Source organism: Ornithorhynchus anatinus, chromosome 16 (assembly GCF_004115215.2).
Source record: "Ornithorhynchus anatinus isolate Pmale09 chromosome 16, mOrnAna1.pri.v4, whole genome shotgun sequence".
Lineage (NCBI taxonomy): Eukaryota > Metazoa > Chordata > Mammalia > Monotremata > Ornithorhynchidae > Ornithorhynchus > Ornithorhynchus anatinus.
The window spans coordinates 20,583,871-20,593,662 of NC_041743.1; the positions used below are offsets into that span (position 1 = coordinate 20,583,871).

The window sequence follows — 9,792 nt, forward strand, 5'->3', positions numbered from 1 at the left end:
CCTAGCCTAACCTTTTCCCTTTGCCTAACCTTTTCCCTGAGCTTAACGTTTTCCCCGAGGCTAACATTTTCCCCTAGCCTTACCTTTTCCCTGGCCTCACTTTCTCCCTGGTCTAACCATTTCCCGTGGCCTAACCTTTTCCCCTGGCATTCCCTTTTGCCCTGGCTTACCTTTTTCTCCTGGCCTAAGCTTTTCCCCACCCTAATGTTTCCCCTAGCCTTACCTTTTCACCTAGTCTTACTTTTCCCCCGGGCTAACTTTATCCCTGGCCTAGCCTTTTCCCTAGGCTAACTTTTTCCTCGAGCATAAACCTTTCCCCTAGTCTAATGTTTTCCCTTAGCCTAAACTCTCTCTTAGCCTAATCTTTCCCCTAGCCTAACCCTTTCCCCTAGCCTTACCTTTTCCCGTGTCCAACCCTTTTCCACTGGCCTAAGCTTTTCCCCTGGCCTAACCTTTTCCCCTGATCTACCTTTTCCCCAGCCTACTTTTTTCCCCTAGCCTACCCTTTTGCCCTAGCCTAAACCTCTCCCCAGGCCTAATGTTTCCCCTAGCCTAACCTTTTCCCCTAGCCTAACCTATTGTCCGAACCCATCCTTGTCCCCTGGCCTAACCGTTTCCCCTAGCCTAACGTTTTCCCCTGGCCTAGCTTTTCCATGGCCTAACCTTTCCCCATAGTTTAACCTTATCCCCTAGCCCTACCTTTTCCCCTACAGTAACCTTTTCCCCTAGCCTAACCGTTCCTCTGGACTACCTTTCCCCTAGCCTAATGTTTTCTCCTAGCCTAACTTTTTCCCCTTGCCTAACCTTTTCCTTGAGCCAAATATTTTCCCCTAGCCTATCCTTTTCCCATAGTCTTACCTTTTTCCCTGGCCTAACTTTATCCCTTATACTAACCTCTTCCCGTGGCCTACCCTTTTTCCCTGGCCTACCCTTTTCCCCGGCCTAACCTTTTCCTTTGGCCTAATGTTTTTTTCCCTGACCTAGCTTTTCCCCAGCCTAACCTTTTCCCATAGCCTAACCTTTCTCTTTGGCCAAACTTTTCCCCCTCCCATAATCTTCTACCTTGGCCTAATGTTTTCTCCTTGCCAAACCTTTCGCCCAGCCTAATATTTTCCTTAGCCTAAGATTTTCCCCTTGCCTAACCTTTTCCCCTGATCTAACCTTTTTCCCTTCCCTAGCCTTTTACCCTAGCCTAACCATTTACCATAGTCTAACCCTTTCCCCCTGGCCTAACCTTTTCCCCGGCCTAAACTTTTCCCCAGCCTAACCTTCTCCCCGGCCTACCCTTTTCCCTTAGCCTACCCTTTTCCCCTAGCCTAACATTTCCCCAAGTCTAACCTTTCCCCTACCCTAGCCTTTTACCCTAGCCTAATGTTTCCCCTAGTCTAATCTTTCCCCTAGCCTAACCTTTTCCCCTTTTCTCCAGGCTTAGCCTTTTCCCTTAGCCTAAATTTTTCCCCCTGCCTAACTCTTTCCCCTAGCCTAACCCTTTCTCCTAACTAACATTTATATCAACCCCAAGCTTCTTCCTGACTTAACCTTTTCCCCTGGCCTAAGCTGTTCCCCGGTCTAACCTTTTCCCCTGGCCTGACCATTTCCTCTGGCCTAACCTTTTCCCATAACCTAAACATTTCCCCTGGCCTAACCTTATCCCCGGCCTACCCATTTCCCCTAGCCTGACATTTCCCCTAGTCTAATCTTTCCCCTAGCCTAACCTTTTCATTAATTAATTAATTAATTCATTCAATAGTATTTATTGAGTGCTTACTATGTGCAGAGCATTGTACTAAGTGCTTGGAATGTACAAATCGGTAACAGATACAGTCCCTGCCCTTTGACGGGCTTACAGTCTAATCCCCTAGCCTTACCTTTTTCCCAGATTTAGCCTTTTTCCCTAGCTTAAACTTTCCCCCATCTAACTCTTTCCTCTAGCCTAACCTTTTCACCTAACCTAACATTTACATTAAGCCCAACTTTCTTTCTGGCCTAACCTTTTCCCCTAGTCTAACATTTTCCATTTGCCTAACCTTTCCCCTGGCCGAACCATTTCCCCTGGCCTAACCTTTTACCCTAGCCTAACCATTTACCATAGCCTAACCATTTCCCCCAGCCTAACCTTGTCTCCTAGCCTCAGTTAACTCCCCTAACCTAATCTTCACATGTAATCTAACCTTTCCTAGAGCCTAAACTTTTCCCCTGGGCAAACCTTTTCCCAAACAGTAACCTTTACCTGGGTAAAACCTTTCCCCTTGCCTAACCTTTTCCCATAGCCTAACATTTTCCCATAGCCTAATCTTTTCCCCTAGCCTTGCCCTTTCGCCTAGCCTAACCTTTTCCCCTAGCCCAACCTTTCTGTTACCCTAACGCTTTCTCCTAAACTAAGCTTTTCCCCTAACCTAATCTTTAAAGGTTGCCTAACCTTTTCCCGTAGCCTGTCCTTTGCCCATGCCTAACCTTTCCCCTAGCCTAACCTATCCCCTAACCATTTCCCATAGCCTAACCTTGTCCCCTAGCCTAGCTATTTCCCCTATCTTAACCTTTTTCCCTGTCTTACCCTTTTCCCCAAAGCCTGACCTTTTCCCCTAACCTGACCCTTTCCAGTAGCCTAATGTTTTCCCTGGGCTAACTTTTTCCCCTGGCCTAAGCTTTTCCGCTGGCCAAAGATTTTCCCTGACCTAAAATTTTCCCTGACCTAACGATTTCCCCTGGCCTAATGGTTTCCCCTGGCTTAACCTTTTCCCCTAGCCTAACCTTTCCCCTCACCTAACCATTTGCCATAGACTAACCTTTTCCCCTAACCTAATCATTTCTTCGAGATTAACCCTTTCACTGATATCTTTTTCTCATGGCCTGACCTTTTCCCGTGGCCTAAACTTTTCCCATGGCCTAACCATATGCCTTAGCCTAACCTTTTCCCCTAGCTTAACCTTTTTCCCTAGAGTAACCTTTTCCCCTGGACTAACCTTTTCCCCTGGCTATACCTTCTCCCTGGCCTAACCTTTTCCCCTCACCTAAATCTTTCACCTAGCCTAACATTTTCCCCTAACCTAACCTTTCCCCTAGGCCACTCTTTCCCCTAACCTAAACTCTTCATCTAGCCTAACTTTTCCCTCTAGCCTAAACATCTCCCTGGCCTAAACATTTCCCCTAGCCTTAACTTTTCCCCTAGCCTAAATTTTTCCCCTCGCCTACCATTTTCCCCTGGTTTAACCTATACCCCTTGCCTAGCATTTTTTCCTAGCAGCCTATTCCCCTAGCCTAACCTCTCCCCCAAGCCTAACATCTTCCCCTGGCATATCCTTTTCCCCTAGCCTTACCTTTTCCCCTGGCCTAACCTGTTCCCCAGGCCTAAAATTTCCCCTGGCCTATCATTTATCCTGGCCTAAACTTTTTCCCAGCCTGATCTTTTCCCCTGGCCTAACCTTTTCCCCTGGCCTAAGCTTTTCCCCCAGCCTAACCTTTTCCCCTAGCCTAACCTCTTCCCCTGGCCTCACCTTTTCTCATTGCCTAACTTGACCCCTAGCCTAACCTTTATCGTAGCCTAACATTTTACTCTAGCCTATCCTTTTCCCCTAGCCTAACCTTTCCCCTAGCCTAACCTTTTCCCCTAGCCTAACCTTTTCTCTGAGCCTAAACATTTCCCCTGGTCCAACCTTTTCCCTTGGTTTAACCTTTCCCCTAGCCTAATGTGTTCCTCTAGCTTAACCTTCCCCTTGCCTATTCTTTCCCATAGTCTGACCTTTTCCCCTACCCTAACCTTTTTCGTGGGCCTAAACATTTCCCCTGGCCTAACCTTTTCCCCTGGCCTAAGCTTTTCCCTGGCCTAACCTTTCCCAGGCCTAACCTTTTTCCCTGGCCTAACCTTCTCTCCAACCTAACATTTCCCCCTAGTCTAAACTTTTCCCCTACTCCAACATTCTCCCCTGGCCTAATATTTTCCCCTAACCTATCTTTCCCCTAGCCTAATATTTACCCTCACCCAACCTTTTCCCCTACCCTAACCTATTTCCTCACCTAACCTTTTCCCCTACCCTAACCTATTCCCTTGCCTAATCTTTTGCCCTAGCCTTAATTTTTCCCCTTGCCTAAACTTTTCCCTCTGGCCTAACCTTTTCCCTAGCATAACCTTTTCCCCTGGATTAACTTTTTCCCCTACCCTAACCTTTCCCCTTGACTAACGTTTTTGCCTAGCCTAGCCTTTTCCCTTGGCCTATCCATTTCCCTGACTTAACATTTTGTCCATTCCTAACCTTTCCCCCGGCCTCACCTTTTCCCATAGCCTAACTTGACCCCTAGCCTAACCTTTTCCCCTAGCCTAACCTTTTCCCTTAGCCTATCCTATTCCCTTAGCCTAACGTTTTCTCTAAACCCAACATTTTCCCCTGGCCTAGGCTATTCCCCTAGCCTAACCTTTTCCCTTAGACTAATGTTTTCCCTAGACTAATCTTTTCCCCTGTCCTAACCTTTTTCCATAGCCTCACCTGACCCCTATGCCTAACCTTTCCCCTAGCCTAACGTTTTTGCCTAGACTAACCTTTTCCCTTGGTCTATCCTTTTCCCTGACCTAACCTTTTCCCCTGGCATAAGTTTTTCCCTGGCCTAACCTTTTTCCCTAGCCTAACCTTTTTCCTGGGCCTAATCTTTTCCCCGGCCTAAACTATGCCCTAGTATAACCTTTTCCCCTGACTTAACCTTCTCCCCTGATCTATCCTTTCCCCTGACCTAACCTTTTCCCAAGGCCTAACCTTTTCCCCTGATCTAACCTATTCCCTTAGAATAACCTTTCACATACCCTAACCTTTCCCCAGCCTAACCTCTTCCCTTTTGTCTAGCCCTTTCCACTAGCCTAAGCTTTTCCCCTAACCAAACCTTTACACGTAGCCTTTCCTTTTCCCATATCCTAAACTTTCCCCTGACCTAACCTTTCTCCTAGCTTAAACCTTTCCCCCAGCCTAATCTTTTCCCCGGCCCAACCTTTTCCCTAACCTAAACTTTCACCCTGGCCTATCCTTTTCTCCTGGCCTAACCTTTTCCCTTATCCTAACATTTTCCCTTAGTCTAATGTTTTCCCCCATCCTAACCTTTTCCTCTAGCCTGTACTTTTCCACTGGCCTAACGTTTTCCCTTAGCCTGACATTTTCCACTAGCTTAACATTTTCCCTTAGTCTAATGTTTTCCTTTAGCCTAAACTTTTCCCTAGCCTTACCTTTAACCCTAGCCTAAGCCTTTCCCCTAACCTAACCATTTCTCATATTCTAACCTTTTCCCCTAGCCTAACCTTTTCCCCTAGCCTAACCTTCTCCCTGGCCTAACCTTTTCCCCGGCCTAATGTTTTTCCCTAATCTAACCTTTCCCCAACCTAATCTTTCCCCTTGCCAAAACTTTTCCCCTAGCCTAACCTTTTTACTTGGCCCAACCTTTTCCCGTGACCTAACATTTTCCCCACCTAACCTTTTCCCCTATCCTAAACCTTTCCCCTAACCCAACCTTTTGCCCCTTGTCCACTAGCCTAACTCTTTCCCCTAGGCTAAGATTTTCCCCTAACCTAACTTTTACTCCTAGCCTACGCTTTTCCCATACCCTAACCTTCCCCCTCGACTAACCTTTCCTCTAGCCTATCCTTTTCCCCTGACCTAACATTTTCCCCTAGCATAACCTTTTCTATGGTTTAAATCTTTCCCCTTGCCTTACCTTTTCCCATAGCCTAACCCATTCCCCTACCCTAAGCTTTTCCCCTAACCCAATTTTTACTCCTAGGCTAACTTTTTCCCAAAGACTAACCATTCCCCCTGGCCTAACCTTTTCCCTTGGCCTAACCTTTTCCCTACCCTTAGCCTTCAGTCTACAACTAACCATAACACCAACCCTAGACCCTCTCCATAACCTAAACTGCAAGACTAACCCTATCTCTATACCCAATCTTAGCCCTAGATTTAGCCCTAAACCTAACCATAACTTTAGCCCTAGGCCTAATCTCAAGTCTACAATTAACCATAACACTCACCCAAACCCTAACTCTAACCCCATTCTAAATCCAATTGGAAGTCTATCCCTGTATCCTTGCGGCCTAGGTCTAACCTGATCCTGGCCCTATCCATAAACCCAAACCTAAACCCAATTCTGATCTTAATCCCAACCTGAACTCTGACCCAAAACCTAACCTAACATTTTCCTTTGACGAACCTTAACCCTAATGGTAACTCTCACCCTAACCTTAGCCTTAAGCTTAGCCTTAAGCCTCCCACTAACCCTAACCCTATCTATCCATCATCATAAGAATAATGATAAAAAAACTGTGGTATTTGTTAAGCGATTACTCTGGGCCAAGTACTGGCCAAAGTGCTGCAGCTGGTACAAGGGGATCAGATTGGACACAATGTCTCACATAGAGATCTCTATCTTCATCCCCACATTACAGATGAGGTAATTGAGGCACAGAGAAGTTAAGTGATTTGATCAAAATCACAGAGTGGACTTGTGGCAAGAGATCGCTAACATGAACCCTACCCATACACTGAGACTTAACCCTTTACAGTAACCTAACCCTAAACCTAACCCTTCCCTTCAAATTAGCCGTAGCCCTACTGCCAACCCTAAACCAAACCCGAAATTTAGCTCCAACTCTAGTCATAACCCCAATCTTAACCCTAATCCCAGCACTAGCTATAACCCCTGACCCTAAATCTTATTCCAAGACCTAACCGCAACGTTGACTGTAATCCTAGATTTGGGCCTAGGTTTTGCCCTAACTCTGATCCTAACCCTAACCCTAATCAGCTCTCTGCTCCTCCTCCCCTCCCCATTGCCCCTACTCCCTCCCTCTGCTCTACGCCCTTCTCCTCCCCACAGCACTTGTAGATATTTCTACGTATATATTGCTCTATTTATTTTATTGATGATGTGCATTTGTCTATGAATCTATTCAACTATTTTGATGGTAATGATGGCTGCCTACTTCCTTTGTTTTGTTGTCTGTCTCCCCCTTCTAGACTGTGAGCCTATTGTTGGGTAAGAATTGTCTCAGTTGCTAAATTGTTCTTTCCAAGCACTTAGTACAGTGCTCTGCACACAGTAAATGCTCAGTAAATACGATTGAATGAATGAATAATCCTAGCCATAAATCACACAATAACACTCTAACTTAAAAATAACCCTACTCCCAATCCTAACTAGACCTGACTTGGACATTAGCCCTAGTTGTCCCCTTAACCCTAACTTTAAAGCTAACATTCACACTAACAAAGAACATTAATTATTCATTCATTCATTCAGTTGTATGTATTGGTCACTTACTGTGTGCAAATCACTGTACTAAATGCTTGGAATGTACAATTCAGCAACAAATAGAGGCAATCCCTGCCCAACAACGGGCTCACAGTCTAAATGGAGGAGGCAGACAACAAAACAAAGTAAACCAAAACAAGTAGTCTGGCATCAATATCATCAAGATAAATAGAATCATAGATATATACACATCATTAACAAAATAATTAGAGAAATAAATAATATATACAAATATGCACTAGTGTTGTGGGGAGTGGAAGGGGGAAGAGCAGAGTGAGGGAGCAGGGGGAATGGGGACGGGAGGAGGAGCAGAGGGAAAGGGAGGGCTCGGTCTGGGAAGGCTTCCTGGAGGAGGTGAACTCTCAGTAGGGTTTTGAAGAAGGGAAGAGAGTTACTTTGGCAGATGTGAGGAGGGAGGACATTCTAGGTCAGTGGTAGGACGTGGGCCAGGGGTTGATGGTGGGACAGGTGTGAACAAGGAATCATGAGGGGGTTAGCAGCAGAAGAGTGGAGTGTACCGGGTGGGATGTAGAAGGAGAAAAGAGAGGTGAGTTAGGAGGGGGTTAGGCGATGGAGAGGAAAAGAGAGGTGAGTTAGGAGGGGGTTAGGCGATGGAGAGCTTTGAAGCCAAGAGTGAGGAGTTTTTGTTTTATGTGAAGGTTGATAGACAACCACTGAAGGTTTTTGAGGAGGGGAGTGACATGCCCTGAGCGTTTCTGTGAAAAGATGATCCAGACAACAGAATGAAGAATAGACTGGAGCAGGGAGAGACAGGAGGATGGAAGATCTGAGAGGAGGCTGTTGCAATAATCCAGTCAGGATATTATGAGAGATTTTACCAGCAAGGTAGCAGTTTGGATGGAGAGGAAAGGGCAGATTCATTCATTCAATAGTATTTATTGAGCTCTTACTATGTGCAGAGCACTGTACTAAGCGCTTGGAACGTACAAGTCGGTAACAGATAGAGACAGTCCCTGCCCACTGACGGGCTTGCAGTCTAATCGGGGGAGACAGACAGACAAAAACAATAGCAATAAATAGAAGCAAGGTGATGTACATCTCATTAACAAAATAAATAGGGTAATGAAAATATATACATTTGAGCGAACGAGCACAGTGCTGAGGGGAGGGGAAGGGAGAGTGGGAAGAGCAGAGGGAAAGGGGGGAAAAGAGGGCTTAGCTGAGGGGAGGTGAAGGGGGGGTTGAGGGAGAGCAGAGGGAGCAGAGGGAGAAGGGGAAGCTCAGTCCAGGAAGGCCTCTTGAAGGAGGTGAGCTCTAAGTAAAAAATATGGAACGCTTCACGAATTTGCGTGTCATCCTTGCGCAGGGCCATGCTAATCTCTGTATCATTCCAATTTTAGTATATGTGCTGTCGAACAGATCTTGGCGATATTGTGAAGGTGAGACCAGCATCTTTTGGTGACGGATTGGATGTGTGGGGTGAATGAGAGAGCAGAGTCACAGATGACACCAAGGTTGCGGGCCTGTGAGACAGGAAGGATGGTAGTGCTCTCCACAGTGACAGGGAAGTCAGGGCAAGGACAGGGTTTGGGAGGGAAGATAAGGAGCTCAGTCTTGGACATGTTGAGTTTTAGGTGGCAGGAAGACAACTAGGTGGAGATGTCCTGGAGGCAGGAGGAGATATGAGCCTGGAGGGAGGGGGAGAGAACAGGGGAGGAGCTGTAGATTTGTGCATCATCTGTGTAGAGATGACAGTTGAACCCTTGAGAAAGAATGAGTTCACCAAGGGAGTGAGTATAGATGGAGAACAGAAGAGGGCCAAGGACTGACCCTTGAGGAACCCCTACCGTTAGTGGATGGGAGGGGTAGGAGGAGCCCACAAAAGAGACCGAGAATAAAAAACCAGAGAGATAAGAGGAGAACCAGGAGAGGATGGAGGCCGTGAAGCCAAGGTTAGATAAAGTGATGAGGAGAAGGGGTTGGTCGACAGTGTCAAGGGCAGCTGAGAGGTCGAGGAGGATTAGGATAGAGTAGGAGCCATTGAATTTGGAAAAAAGAGGTCTTTGGTGATCTTTGAGAGGTCAGTTTCGATGGAGTGGAGTTCCTCAACTCCAACTCTCTCCTGCACCCCCTCCAATTTGGCTTCCATCCTCTCCTCTCACTCGAAAGTGAGGCAGTGAGTGTAGATGACTCGTTCTAGGAGTATGGAAAGGATGGGCAGGAGGGAGATAGGACGATAACTGGAAGGAGAAGTGGGGTCAAAAGGGTTTTTTTTAGGATGGGGGAGACATGGGCATGTTTGAAGGCAGAGGGGAAGAAGCTGTTGGAGAGTGAGTGGTTCAAGATAGAAGTTAAGGAGGGGAGAAGGGAAGGGGTGATAGATTTTATAAGGTGAGCGGGAATGGGTTCTGATGCACAGGTGAAGGGGGTGGCACTTGCGAGGAGGGAGGAGATCTTCTCTAAGGATACTGCTGGGAAGGATGGAAAAGTAGAGGAGAGAGTTGAGAGCTGGGGGGAAGTAGAAGGGGGATCCATCCCCAGAAACTA

The 9,792-nt window shown here is 46.6% G+C and overlaps 1 pseudogene; it reads right to left on the reverse strand.

Annotated features, from left to right (window-relative positions):
* Positions 1-8,566: 8,566 nt before the first annotated feature.
* LOC114817627 lies at positions 8,567-8,667 on the reverse strand (annotated as a pseudogene).
* Positions 8,668-9,792: the final 1,125 nt, after the last annotated feature.